The sequence below is a fragment of the Ambystoma mexicanum genome, chromosome 7q, assembly GCF_040938575.1.
Source record: "Ambystoma mexicanum isolate Mex_15411 chromosome 7q, UKY_AmexF1_1, whole genome shotgun sequence".
NCBI lineage: Eukaryota > Metazoa > Chordata > Amphibia > Caudata > Ambystomatidae > Ambystoma > Ambystoma mexicanum.
The window spans coordinates 261323842-261336561 of NC_090941.1; positions in this window are offsets into that span (position 1 = coordinate 261323842).

The following is a 12720-nucleotide window of genomic DNA, read 5'->3' on the forward strand; positions in this document are numbered from 1 at the left end:
GAGAAAGGCGACAAAAATGAGTGTACTGTGACGACCAAGCACTGAACACAATGGTCCTCATTACAACTCAGGCGTTAAGGGTTTAACTGTCCCGTCGGCGCCGTTAACCCTTAACGCCTGATTACAAGTGTCCCTTTGCGAGTTGGTGTTTAACGCCTGCTTTTAGCAGGCGTTAAAAATCCAACCCGCAAAGGGACTTTGGAGCTAATTACGGCACCGTAATTTACGGTGCCGTAATTAGCACCTTCCCCATTCCCATTATGCCCTATGGGGGCAAAAATGGGATTGGGGAAGGGCAAATGGTGAATGGGGAATTACCGCCCCACTCACCTTGGAATGGGGCGGTAATTCCGCCATCCACCATGGCGGAATCGTAACCTTAGCGGCATGGACCATGGTGCTAATAGCACCATGGACCATGGTCCTCCGCCAAGGTTGTAATGAGGGCCAATGTTGATAATTACAGGATGCATTGTAATGCCAGGGCACATTTGTATGCACATCTGTGTGCACGCTAACATTGCCATGAATGCATGGAAAAGTTAACAGGAGTGTCACTGAGACTCCCCTGATATACCATTAACATCCAATGCAGATATGTTCTTTCCTATGCCTGAGGGGCGATTCGATGGTTATAATGTCCCCATATCTGGAGCCAGGGTACTTCTGTTGGAGTTGTGCTGCATGGCATCCGGGGGCTCTGCCAATTACAGTGCTGGCATTGCTCTGTGTTTACCTGCCCTACATATACACATTAGGGATCCCATGTTAGATGGACTTTCTTAATGGACGCAGAAGGTGATAGATAAGACGGCCACAACCACTTGTCCATTCCTTGTGCATATTGTGATTACAGAAGATGCAGGTATGTTCCCCCCAATTGGGCATTACGGAGGGGGGGGCGTTTGGTTTGTTAATTTACATGGAGGCCTTTGCCAATGCAGAACACATGAAGAATTGGTACAGACATATGCAGGGCCCAATTGGAGTAACAGATGTCTAATGTAGGGCTCAATAGATTATAGACTTGTCAGTAGCACCTTGGCAAACAAATTGTTTCCTGCTGCTAGGTTGCCATACTGTATATAATGGGTGGGCCTGTTTATAAAATGAATTTTGCAAATGCATGAAGGGGTTCAGACAGGGAATTCTTCTTTTGACACTTCCTGCCATTCGATATTAAACTGTTGTTAGGTCTAATGCTTAAATAAATGTTAGGCAAAATCTTATGAACACCTTTTTTTGGTGTTTGTGCAAATAGGCATGTGAATTCTTAAGTGAGGTGTATCAGCATTAAACAGGGAAGAAAGGCAGGTTAGTTGTGAGAAGGGGCAGAATGCCTTTCTTGACAAGATATACAATTCTGTGTGAAGACCACCCAACCTGGGCAACCTGTAATGGACAAGTTAGGGAGTAACTTGTCTTTTATAGCCCAGTCCAAAAAATGTCAGTAGCCTTCTGCTTTCTCTAAAAGGTTCTACCACCCCAAAGTACCTGAGGGGCCACATGGGAACAGGATCCAAGATGAATCTGGGACCCTGGATGACTCCTCAAGCTAGAAGATGCTCTTCCTCGTCACAGTAACTTTGGTGCTTTGGCAGGCAAAGTGGCAGAGTTTCTCAGTTCCATTTGAAAAAATGTCCTCCAAGGATGGACCCCCTTGAAAGAAGGAGCCACTGGGATTCTGAGTCCAAGAAAAAAAAATGGTACCAAAGTTTTTCTGAAGTGCTGCAGCTTTGCTCTTAGCAGTGCTCTCCTTTGGTGAACGATTTCTCAGACTGTAGAAGTCCTATGAAGATGAAACTGCTGTGGGCTCCTTAAAGGCTTGGCAGATGAGAGTAAGACCCCTGCGACCCTTCAATGACTTCCGTCGACGACTGTTGCATAGATCACTTTTGTTGTTGGGTTTCAGAATATTGCTGTTTCCCACCTTCGGTTCTTTGGTGTTGCAGCCACAGCATGGAAATATGGACGGCGTCTGGTGACCTGGATGTGACCACTGAAGTGCACCTCAGACCTTCACCAACCCTGGACACTCCAGACATCTTCGTTAGCTTCTGGTGGTGGGAACTCTGAACTCTCTCAGGTGGGATGAAATGTTCAGTGATGATGGCAAGGATGTCCCTTGAAATGTTCTTAGGCACTTTTGCAGCTCTGGGTGTCCAGCAGCACTATGCCAGGGTACCCCCTCTTCTTGGTGGTAGACAGCAACGGCAACAGCAACGGCTTTCACCAGTATCAAAAGTGCACCTCCGGACCCTGAGTGACACCATTGGACTTCCTTGACTCGAGATGTCTAGGCACAGAGACAGGGCTTCCCAGAACTTTGTGAAACAAGGCAAAAGACAATAGAAACCAATCAATAGTCTACAGAGTCCATCTAGCCTTCTATCACAAATCCATTGATTCTTATGGCAGGGTTTGGGTGTCGGAAAATGGAGGACACTCAGAGCCACTGCCTTGTCAGCAGGTAGCTGCCACCAGCCCATACCCTGCTCTGTGGGCAACACACATAAGGAGTACACGGGTGTACTACCACCCATGGGTGCCATAAGGGTATCCGAAGGGTGTTGTTCACCAAAAGGAAAACATGAGGAGCTGCACTGCCACAGGTCCACTCTAGATCTCAGTGGCATCAATCATAGAGAAAACACACTCAGAGAAATGGTAGGAAAAGGATTGGGTGCCCTGTCCCTCCATAAGGCATTTCCAGCTTCACAATAACCGTAGACAGATGAGGAGTGACTAAACACACATTCATTGAAAGTGTTTATTCCTGAGAATATTTTAGGATTTGAGGGAACTATTATCAAAATTGACATTCTGCTGGACAAGGCTGTGTGAACAAATGTATTGTATGTTTACTAACTCTCACTTAAAATGTAAAAGTAGGTGGCAACGTGTAGATACATCTTTTCAGTTTGCCGCCCCCCAAAAAAATAAATAGGTAAAAGGGAATTGCATGCCACTATTATCCGATTACTGAAAAACTGAAAAAACACTCTCCAGATCCTTCTCTTTCTTCTCATTTCTGTCCCATTTATCTTTTGCCCTTCTTCTCTAAATTCTTGGAGAAAATTTACATTCCTATTTACACTTCACTCTCTCCTCCCTCTGCTCCAGTCTGGCTTTTGACCTGTGCACTTCACTGAAACAGCTCTTCTAAACATTGGCAACTCACTTCCGATTGCCGCCTTAAACTTTGGTCCTAAGTGAAAAGATCTTTTAAAAAAGATCTTTTCACTTAAAGACTGATTTAGAAAGACCTCTCCATGACCGCACGGAACGGTCTTTCTAAATCCAGCTTTCACTACTGTGCCGCACACGAGTGCGCACAAGGACTGACAGGCAGGTCGGGACCCAGCAGGGTAGGACCAGGAGAATGGGTAAGTGTGTGTGTTGGTGTGTGTGTTGTGTGTATGTATGTATTATTTTTGGTTTTGGAGAGTGGGGTGTGGGGGATGGGGCTGAGTGATAGGAGTTTGTGGGTGTGGGTGTGTGAGTCAGTGTTTCTGTTGTCTGTATGTCAGTGTTTGGTTTGGGGCACTGGGGGCTGCTGGCGGGTGGGATCTTGGCAATGGGGAGGAACAATTGGGGATTTGGGTGGTGAACACATATAAACGCATATTATACGCCTATAACTAATTAAAATTGTGTGTGATACACTCAACCTTTACAGTGAATCCTTTCAAGTATTAGGATAGAAAATTACTGGTGTCAATCCTGAGATATCTTTAGCAAACAGCACCATCTCTCTCTGTCACAGAAGCCCAAATATGGATGTCAGCTATGTGCCTCCTCTGTGAAACTTAGCAATTGTTGCTAGTTTAACCAGGTGTCTGTACTCTTGTTAACTTCCCTTGATCAATACATGGCTCCACCGGTCCGTCACTGTCAACATTACGGACGAGAAGCCCAGATACCATGTCCTTGGCTACTGAACTCTCACTGAACTGCCATGAGGTAATTATATCATTATTTCTGGCATGACTTGCAAAAGTCCACCATTTTGTATCTAGCATCCATTTTAGAGTTTGCTTGAGAGTTTGCCTGACTTTGTCCCACTCAAAAAGGTTGATCAAATTTCAAAATGCCTGACCAACCTATTTTTTACTCATAACTTGGTATCTGCTCAGTTTTTAATCTAAATATATGATCATTTATCATAAACATGTACTACTTGACCTATTCTCTACTGTGCACAACATTCTGACCCCACAAAATAGATTGCCTTTAAAGCGCTTTTCTGAAAGGCACTACATTTCTGATTTTCGCAGTATTAGAGTCATTGATCAATCCGACAAGCTATCTGCATCCAGTTTGAGGGGGATGGGGCCTACCTCCTATACACTCAGTTTGAGGGGCATGGGGGGCTTGTCCCTGTACAACCCCCCTCTGGACTGTATTTAGTCACTTACTCAATACATACCACTGCACTCATGTCCACCCTCAATTTTCAGTGTACCTATACATCTCTGGCCTAATCACCCTTTTCTGTAAAACAATTTATTTCAATCTAAGAGGTATCCTAAAAATATATCTACAACATCAGTACTAACACATTATACTCTCCAAATCTAAACATGTATGTGTCCCTAACAAATACCTTTATTTATTCTTATCTGAGTCCCATCTCCACACCCAATTAACTTTAAACTAACTATATGTCTCAGATAATTTTACAGCCACTATGAGGATTTGAGAGAGGGTCTCTGTTCGAACTAACCCACCAGCATGTTTCTTTACACAATATCCACGTGTGGCTCATACTCCACATTCTTTCCGCCACTCCCATTTCAAAACATTTCCTAGTTCCCCATTGTCTTCCCCACCTGTATTTTTACAAGTGCCTTTTCTTTTTCTTCTTTATTCATTGTTTGTCGTTATATCTTCCATCCATCTCAACTTGGCTTGGACTCCATAGATCGTCTGTGTCCGGTTGGTTTTGTCCTTTTTTAGGGTTTCTTACAGCAAATGCCTGGGTCTTTCAATGCATAGGCCACTTTGGTCCATTTTTTTTTTCATTTGTGAATGTCTTTTTAATGACATTATTAACATTGGGGCATTCGTCCACTTCTTGGGGGATTCAAGGATATGGGAGTTTTTCCACAGAAAGTTTGTCTGCTGTCAAAACTGCACAGCAGAAACATGTGTGCATGGGCATCTGGTTAGGTCCCTTGACCCTTCGCTCTGCTCATAGGTTCAAGTGCTGTCATTTTTCAGTTTTATATGTGACCCTCGTCCACCTGTAATAGAAAGCTGAATGAGTTTCCTTTGAAAAATAAGTATGTCTCTATCATCAACACTTTTTCACCAAACCCTTGAAAAATCTAGAGAAAGAAAAAAATCTACTCTTATATGTCTGTCACATGCTCCTGCCTTCTAAACAAACTCCATTATCTCACCTTTTGAACATCCCTGCCTCCTAGAAAAAGCTTCAACATTTTGGTTTGGTTCTTTATATACCTTTATATACCAAAGCTACTAATCCTCTCCCTTTTTCATACACATTTACTTTTTTCTGCATGCTGTCTGATTGCTGGGACCTGATTTGTTTTCAATAAACATATTCAGCTGCGTCTATTTTTTCGGCAATAAATACATTTGTCTGTCTTATTTCTACACTTATGTCTTATGGGCTTCTTTTTACAAAAATGATTTGTCCCTTCAGGGGACTTTTTCATTTTCCCTCTATATCGATATTCTCAGATGTAGAGATGCTAAAAATAAATGACAAACACATTTTAAAAACAACATTTAAAAGACATGTCATCATCTTCTCCATCTCCTAGGTGCATCTGTAGCAGAAGAGGACATCGCTGGCAGGGATCCCTGTTGTGTGTAGAAAATCGAAATAGAGACAAAAGTCATTCGGGGACTGGCAAGGGGGTCAAGTTTCTTCCTAAACTAAGTTCTTTCTCCTTGCTGCTAACAAAAATAAAAATCTTACGGTAATTTCTCGCTATTTTCAGCCCATTTAACTCCTATGCTGTCTCTTACTCGTTGGTGCACATAATAATTACAATCATTTTCTTTGGGCCTATACAATATTTGAATCTGTTCTTTGTTTTTCCCCAGCTCAGCTGAACGGTCTTCGTCTGCTCTGCTGTAAATGTTTCATTCTGCTTCGCTGCATGTGCTTCACCTGCTTTGCTGCATGTGTTTCACTTGCTTTGCTGCATGTGCTTCACCTTTCCTTCCCCATCTTGCTTTCGATCGCGTTGGACCATGGTAATTCTCCTTCTGTGCTGTGCTTTCATCCTGTTTAAGACAAGGCATTATCTCTTCCTTACCCAACTACTCTAATCTAGCCTAGCCCTGTTTTTCTAGAATATGGCACCAATCATTCTTACTATGTGCCTTCCCATTTTATTATGAATCTACATTGTTTGCCTATTCTAAACATTTCTTATATGTTTGCCAAATATACCCTTGTTGGCATCCTACCAACTATCAAAAAATAAAAAGGTTACCCACCTTTTATTTGACGTCTTTTATGTCCTGCGTTTGTCTGAGGTGGCCATGCTTGTATTTATATGCTACACTATTCACACCTATTTACACCTATCTTTGGAAAAATGGCTACATAATTGAAACACTATGGGCCTCATTACGAGTTTGGAGGTAGCCATGCCGTTTTTAGTGGCATGGCCACCCCCAAACTCAGGTCCGGGTCCCGCAAAAGGGGATTTACTGTGCCATTCCGACCTTGGAGGGCCTGGTAATTCCCTTTCGCGGGACCTGGACCCGGTACGTCCCTATTCCCATTTGAGCCCCCATAGGTCTCAATGGGAATGGGGAGGATGCTAACAACGGGCCCGTTAATGACAAGCCTGTTGTTAACATCCTGTACTGCTAGTGGGTCCCGCTCTGCATGTCTGGTCTGGCCAGGTGTCCAGAGCAAGACCCGCTGCAGAACTCATAATGTGGCGGCCCGGAATGAACGGTGCTGGTCCCTTACTGGCACTGTTCATTCCATGGCCACCACAGTTGTAATGAGGCCCTATGTCTCAGCCTCTTTTTCTGTTACTCACCTGGGTCATCTTACTCCTAATAATGATCATCAGTGTGTTCACACCCTGTGGTGTGAACCAGTACTCACTTTTTTTTTTCCTCTCCCTATTCACTAACACTTACCTGTGTTGTGATATACTGTCTCTTCTCCTATTTAAGGCCATGCAGACATTCCTCCTGTGTTCAAGAAGGGTCCATGATCTTTATCTAGAAAATATAAACCAACACCATCAAGTACATTCAAATAATGTTATTTTTACTCACCCTTGTATCTTCTCTTCAATTGGCGCTGTACAATATGTCCTTGTACGGTTAACTCAATTTTGGTTAACCATACCCCTTTTGGTCCTTTATTGATCCCATCGTTCTTTTTTATTGAAATGCATATTTTTTTCAATTTTGGCCTTCGACTTTCATTGGTGCTGTTTATTTTCCAAATTTGAATTTTTTGTGTGCTTATTTTATGCTCCCTGTTACTCTACTATTCATTCATTCATTCATTCATTCATTCATTCATTCATTCATTCATCCAATCATTTCTTCATTCATTTTTCCATTCATTCATTTTGTACGTATTCATGTATTTCTTTATTTCATCCAAATGACGTCATATTTTTTTCTTTTTAACTGAGCTCTTTAATCCTAGACTGTTTAAAGTAAATAATGTATTTTTATCTTCCATATGCAATAAAATGTTTCCTTTCTTTTCTTTTTAGTGTGTGCTGTTCCTAAAGAAACACCACTTCATCCTCTGTAAACTTTATCTAAATATGTTGTCATTAGTGATGTTTAATAAACCTGGACCTTTCTCATGGGAACCATCACTGTCCTCTGTGGTCCATTTTTATTCTTCATTCCTTGATCATTTGCCATGTTTCCTTATACTATGGTTGTTTCTAATTTTATGGGGGTTGTCTGTCCCCCCTCTGTGTTCGTAAATATCCATGGTTTGAGACTATATTCATCAAATACTCTTACCTTTTTCCTCCATTAGGCCACATAGGCATGCACAACACTATACTTATTTTATAACACCAAAACCTTTGGTCTCACCAGAAAACACATGCAGGGCCTCCTGCCCAATGCAAACCATCATAAATTCATCCATATTCAAATGGTGAATTCCAAAAAGTGGAACACTCTATCCCTAATTCACTAAACAAAATCATCATGTTTAGGCTTTTATCATCCAATCCTTTCCTCAAACATTGGTAGGTGCCCGTTGTAAATATAGCAAAAACTTGCCATAACACACTCTCCTCCAGAGACTACTAATTAATCACTAGACAAGAAGACTGTGTTTATAGTTTTTCAACAGAATCCTCAATTGTTCTAATAATCATTCAACACTTTTCTGTCTTTGCTGTATGGACATACAGTCCTAATGTCTACCATCAGAACAAAGATTGTTCTCCCTTTGCCATATTGATTTTCGGCACTCCTGGAGGTTTAGTGCCACTAACAATTCTGAACACACCAAGTCGCCCCATGAGGATGTCCCACTGTGCGTGCATGCATAACCTTGTCCTTGTGAAAGCATTTCTTCCTTTCATAATGACACCTTCACTCCTGTGTGTCACTACTTATTCCATGTTATGCTGTACTTGCTGCACTCCCAGCGCTTATCTGATATAATGTCCGATCCTGGGCAAAAAACCTCTCCACTTTGTTGAGTGTATGCAGGCAAGTATACAGTCCCCGCTTTTTAGAATGACCAGTTTTGCACAAACCCTTGACTTCCACACATGCGTACAATGTGTCCTGTCATTCCATATATCCAACATACAGGAGGTCTCCTAACTTGCCTTCCCTGAATGCCTTGATTATCATTCTGTATGTTTAAAAATCAATTTTGACTATTCTGCAAATGTCCCTAATTATCCTGGAAGCCTCCCCTACCTCGTGGTATGAATCAATGTTTACCTTGATCAAACTGCCTTTGGTTATTCACCTGAGGCATTCTTTGCTGTGAACCTGACCCTTCCCCACTAGTCAACATCGCCCCTTTTATGGCGTATTTTGACAATCTTTTCTACACTAATTTTGCGTCTTTACCTTCCCAAACATCATTTTTCTGCTGATTCTTCTCTTGCAAAAATCTGCACTAATACGCAATGGTCAGCTGAATTTCTGACCATGGCTTTGCTTCCATACCCACTAACTTCCTGAGCTGCTTCTGTACTAGCTCTGGCAACCCTTGACATAATACATGGTAGAACACAGGCATGGATTATCTCCAAGGTTTGTGAGTCTCCACGCTACATTCCTCCTGAAAATTCCAAATGTAAATAAGAGGATCATCCCCTTCCTGTATCTTTTTCATCATTATAGCTCCCATATCTGATGTGTCCAGATACAGCACTCTAAGCGCTTCCAGACGGACACCCTACAATTGTTAAACTTTGCTCGAACATGAGCGGTTCTCAAGGTGGTAACACTCGAATATCCTGCTCTTGACCAAATGTCATCAGCCCTTTCGACAAGAATATCGGTTAGAAGACCTTTAGGGGCCGATTCATGGAACAAACGTGCGCCGAAAATCTTGGCGCAAGCAGGCGCAAGCAGGCGCAAGCGCAAAAAAACAGGCGCACGCGCACGCGTGCGATTCATGGAAGTCCCTGCACGTGTTTACCTCGGGATGTGCGCCAAACCCGTGCATGGCGCACAAGTCACTGCAACATCCCGAAAGGCGCGCGCGACGCGCACAGTGAAAGCGCACAACCTCGGCGCATACACCAGAAAGTGGGCGGAACACGGGGCGTAACGCGCGGAATGGGGAACAACGCGCAAAAATAAGGGCGTAACTGGGGATGTACTGCAGGGAAGCAGACGGAACGCCCACAGGCACTCGAACCACACGTATTCATGGAATCGAATAGGGCAAAGCCACGCACAGCCAAAGACACGCACAAGCCGAAACAAGTCCGCAACACGAAGGCAGGCGATAGCGTCCCTGCGCATTACAAAAGTGGCAACATACAGCAATTGTGCCTGTGCGAGCGGGGCACGTGTATTTTGGGGTGCGCGGGAAGTTACACACGCGATTGAGCGGGGTACGTGTATTTCGGGGGTGCGCGGGAAGTTACACACGCGATTGAGCGGGGTACATGTATTTCGGGTTTGCGCGGGAAGTTACACACGCGATTGAGCGGGGTACGTGTATTCCGGGGGTGCGCGGGAAGTTACACACACGATTGAGCGGGGTACGTGTATTTCGGGGTTGCGCGGGAAGTTACACACGCAATTGAGTGGGGTATGTGTATTCCGGGGGTGCGCGGGAAGTTACACACGCGATTGAGCAGGGTACATGTATTTCGGGGTTGTGCGGGAAGTTACACACGCGATTGAGCGGGGTACGTGTATTTCGGGCGCGCGTGGGAAGTTACACACGCGATTGAGCGGGGTACGTGTATTTCGGGGGTGCGCGGGAAGTTACACACGCGATTGAGCGGGGTACGTGTATTTCGGGGGTGCGCTGGAAGTTACACACGAGATTCCATCAGGGTACGTGTATTACAGGGGTGCGCGGGAAGTTCCACACGCGATCTCATCAGGGTACATGTATTTCGGGGTGTGGGAGAAGTATCACACGCAACATCAGCAGGGTACGTGTATTCCAGGGGTGCGCGGGAATTTCCACACGCGATTCCATGAGGGTACGTGTATTACAGGGGAGCGCGGGAAGTTCCACATGCAATCTCATCAGGGTACGTGTATTACAGGGGTGCGTGGGGAGCACCACACGTGAATTGCACGTGTGGGTCCTCCCAGGTGTTCCCTCTACACCCTCCACGGCCCCTGCAGGTGGCTCACACCACAGGGGCCTACCCTGCACATGTCCTGCAGGCACCCCATCCACCATGGCCATGCCCCCCAGCCAACCCACATGTCAACTTGCACTACTGCCCACCAACGCATGTCCCCCTGCACCCCCAGCCACCAGGGGCACCCTCCACCAGGCCCCCACCCATGTCTCCCACCACCCCCACCCCCCAGCAGTGCAGGGTCACCCTCCACCAGGCCCCCACCCATGTCTCCCACCACCCCCACCCCCCAGCAGTGCAGGGTCACCCTCCACCAGGCCCCCACCCATGTCTCCCACCACCCCCACCCCCCAGCAGTGCAGGGTCACCCTCCACCAGGCCCCCACCCATGTCTCCCAACACCCCCACCCCCCAGCAGTGCAGGGTCACCCTCCACCAGGCCCCCACCCATGTCTCCCACCACCCCCACACCCCAGCAGTGCAGGGTCACCCGCCACCAGGCCCCCACCCATGTCTCCCACCCCCCCACCCCCCATCACTGTGGGGCACCTGCCAGCAGGCCCCCACCCATGTCTCCCACCACCCCCACCCCCCAGCAGTGCAGGGGCACCCACCACCAGGCCCCCACCCATGTCTCCCACCACCCCCACCCCCCAGCCATCAGGGGCAGCCTCCACCAGGCCCCCACTCATGTCTCCCACCACCCCCAACCCCCAGCAGTGCAGGGGCACCCTCCACCAGGCCCCCACCCATGTCTCCCACCACCCCACCCCCCAGCCACCAGGGGCAGCCTCCACCAGGCTCCCACTCATGTCTCCCACCAGCCCCACCCCCCAGCAGTGCAGGGTCACCCTCCACCAGGCCCCCACCCATGTCTCCCACCCCCCCACCCCCCTGCACTGTGGGGCACCTGCCAGCAGGCCCCCACCCATGTTTCCCACCCCCCCACCCCCCAGCACTGTGGGGCACCTGCCAGCAGGCCCCCACCCATGTCTCCCACCCCGCCCAGCATTGTGATGCACCTGCCAGCAGGCCCCCACTCATGTCCAACTCATGTTCCCCTGCACCCCCACCCCCCAGCACTGTGGGGCACCTGCCAGCAGGCCCCCACCCATGTCTCCCAACACCCCCACCCCCAGCAGTGCAGGGTCACCCTCCACCAGGCCCCCACCCATGTTACCTACCACCCCCACCCCCCAGCAGTGCAGGGTCACCCGCCACCAGGCCACCAACCATGTCTCCCACCACCCCCACCCCCCCAGCACTGTGGGGCACCTGCCAGCAGGCCCCCACCCATGTCTCCCACCACCCCCACCCCCCAGCAGTGCAGGGGCACCCACCACCAGGCCCCCACCCATGTCTCCCACCACCCCCACTCCCCAGCCACCAGGGGCAGCCTCCACCAGGTCCCCACTCATGTCTCCCACCACCCCCACCCCCCAGCAGTGCAGGGGCACCCTCCACCAGGCCCCCACCCATGTCTCCCACCACCCCACCCCCCAGCCACCAGGGGCAGCCTCCACCAGGCCCCCACTCATGTCTCCCACCACCCCCACCCCCCAGCAGTGCAGGGTCACCCTCCACCAGGCCCCCACCCATGTCTCCCAACCCCCCCACCCCCCAGCACTGTGGGGCACCTGCCAGCAGGCCCCCACCCATGTCTCCCACCCCCCCACCCCCCAGCACTGTGGGCCACCTGCCAGCAGGCCCCCACCCATGTCTCCCACCACCCCCACCCCCCAGCCACCAGGGGCAGCCTCCACCAGGCCCCCACTCATGTCTCCCACCACCCCCACCCCCCAGCAGTTCAGGGTCACCCTCCACAAGGCCCCCGCCCATGTCTCCCACCACCCCAACCCCCCAGCAGTGCAGGGTCACCCTCCACCAGGGCCCCACCCATGTCTCCCACCCCCCCAGCACTGTGGTGCACCTGCCAGCAGGC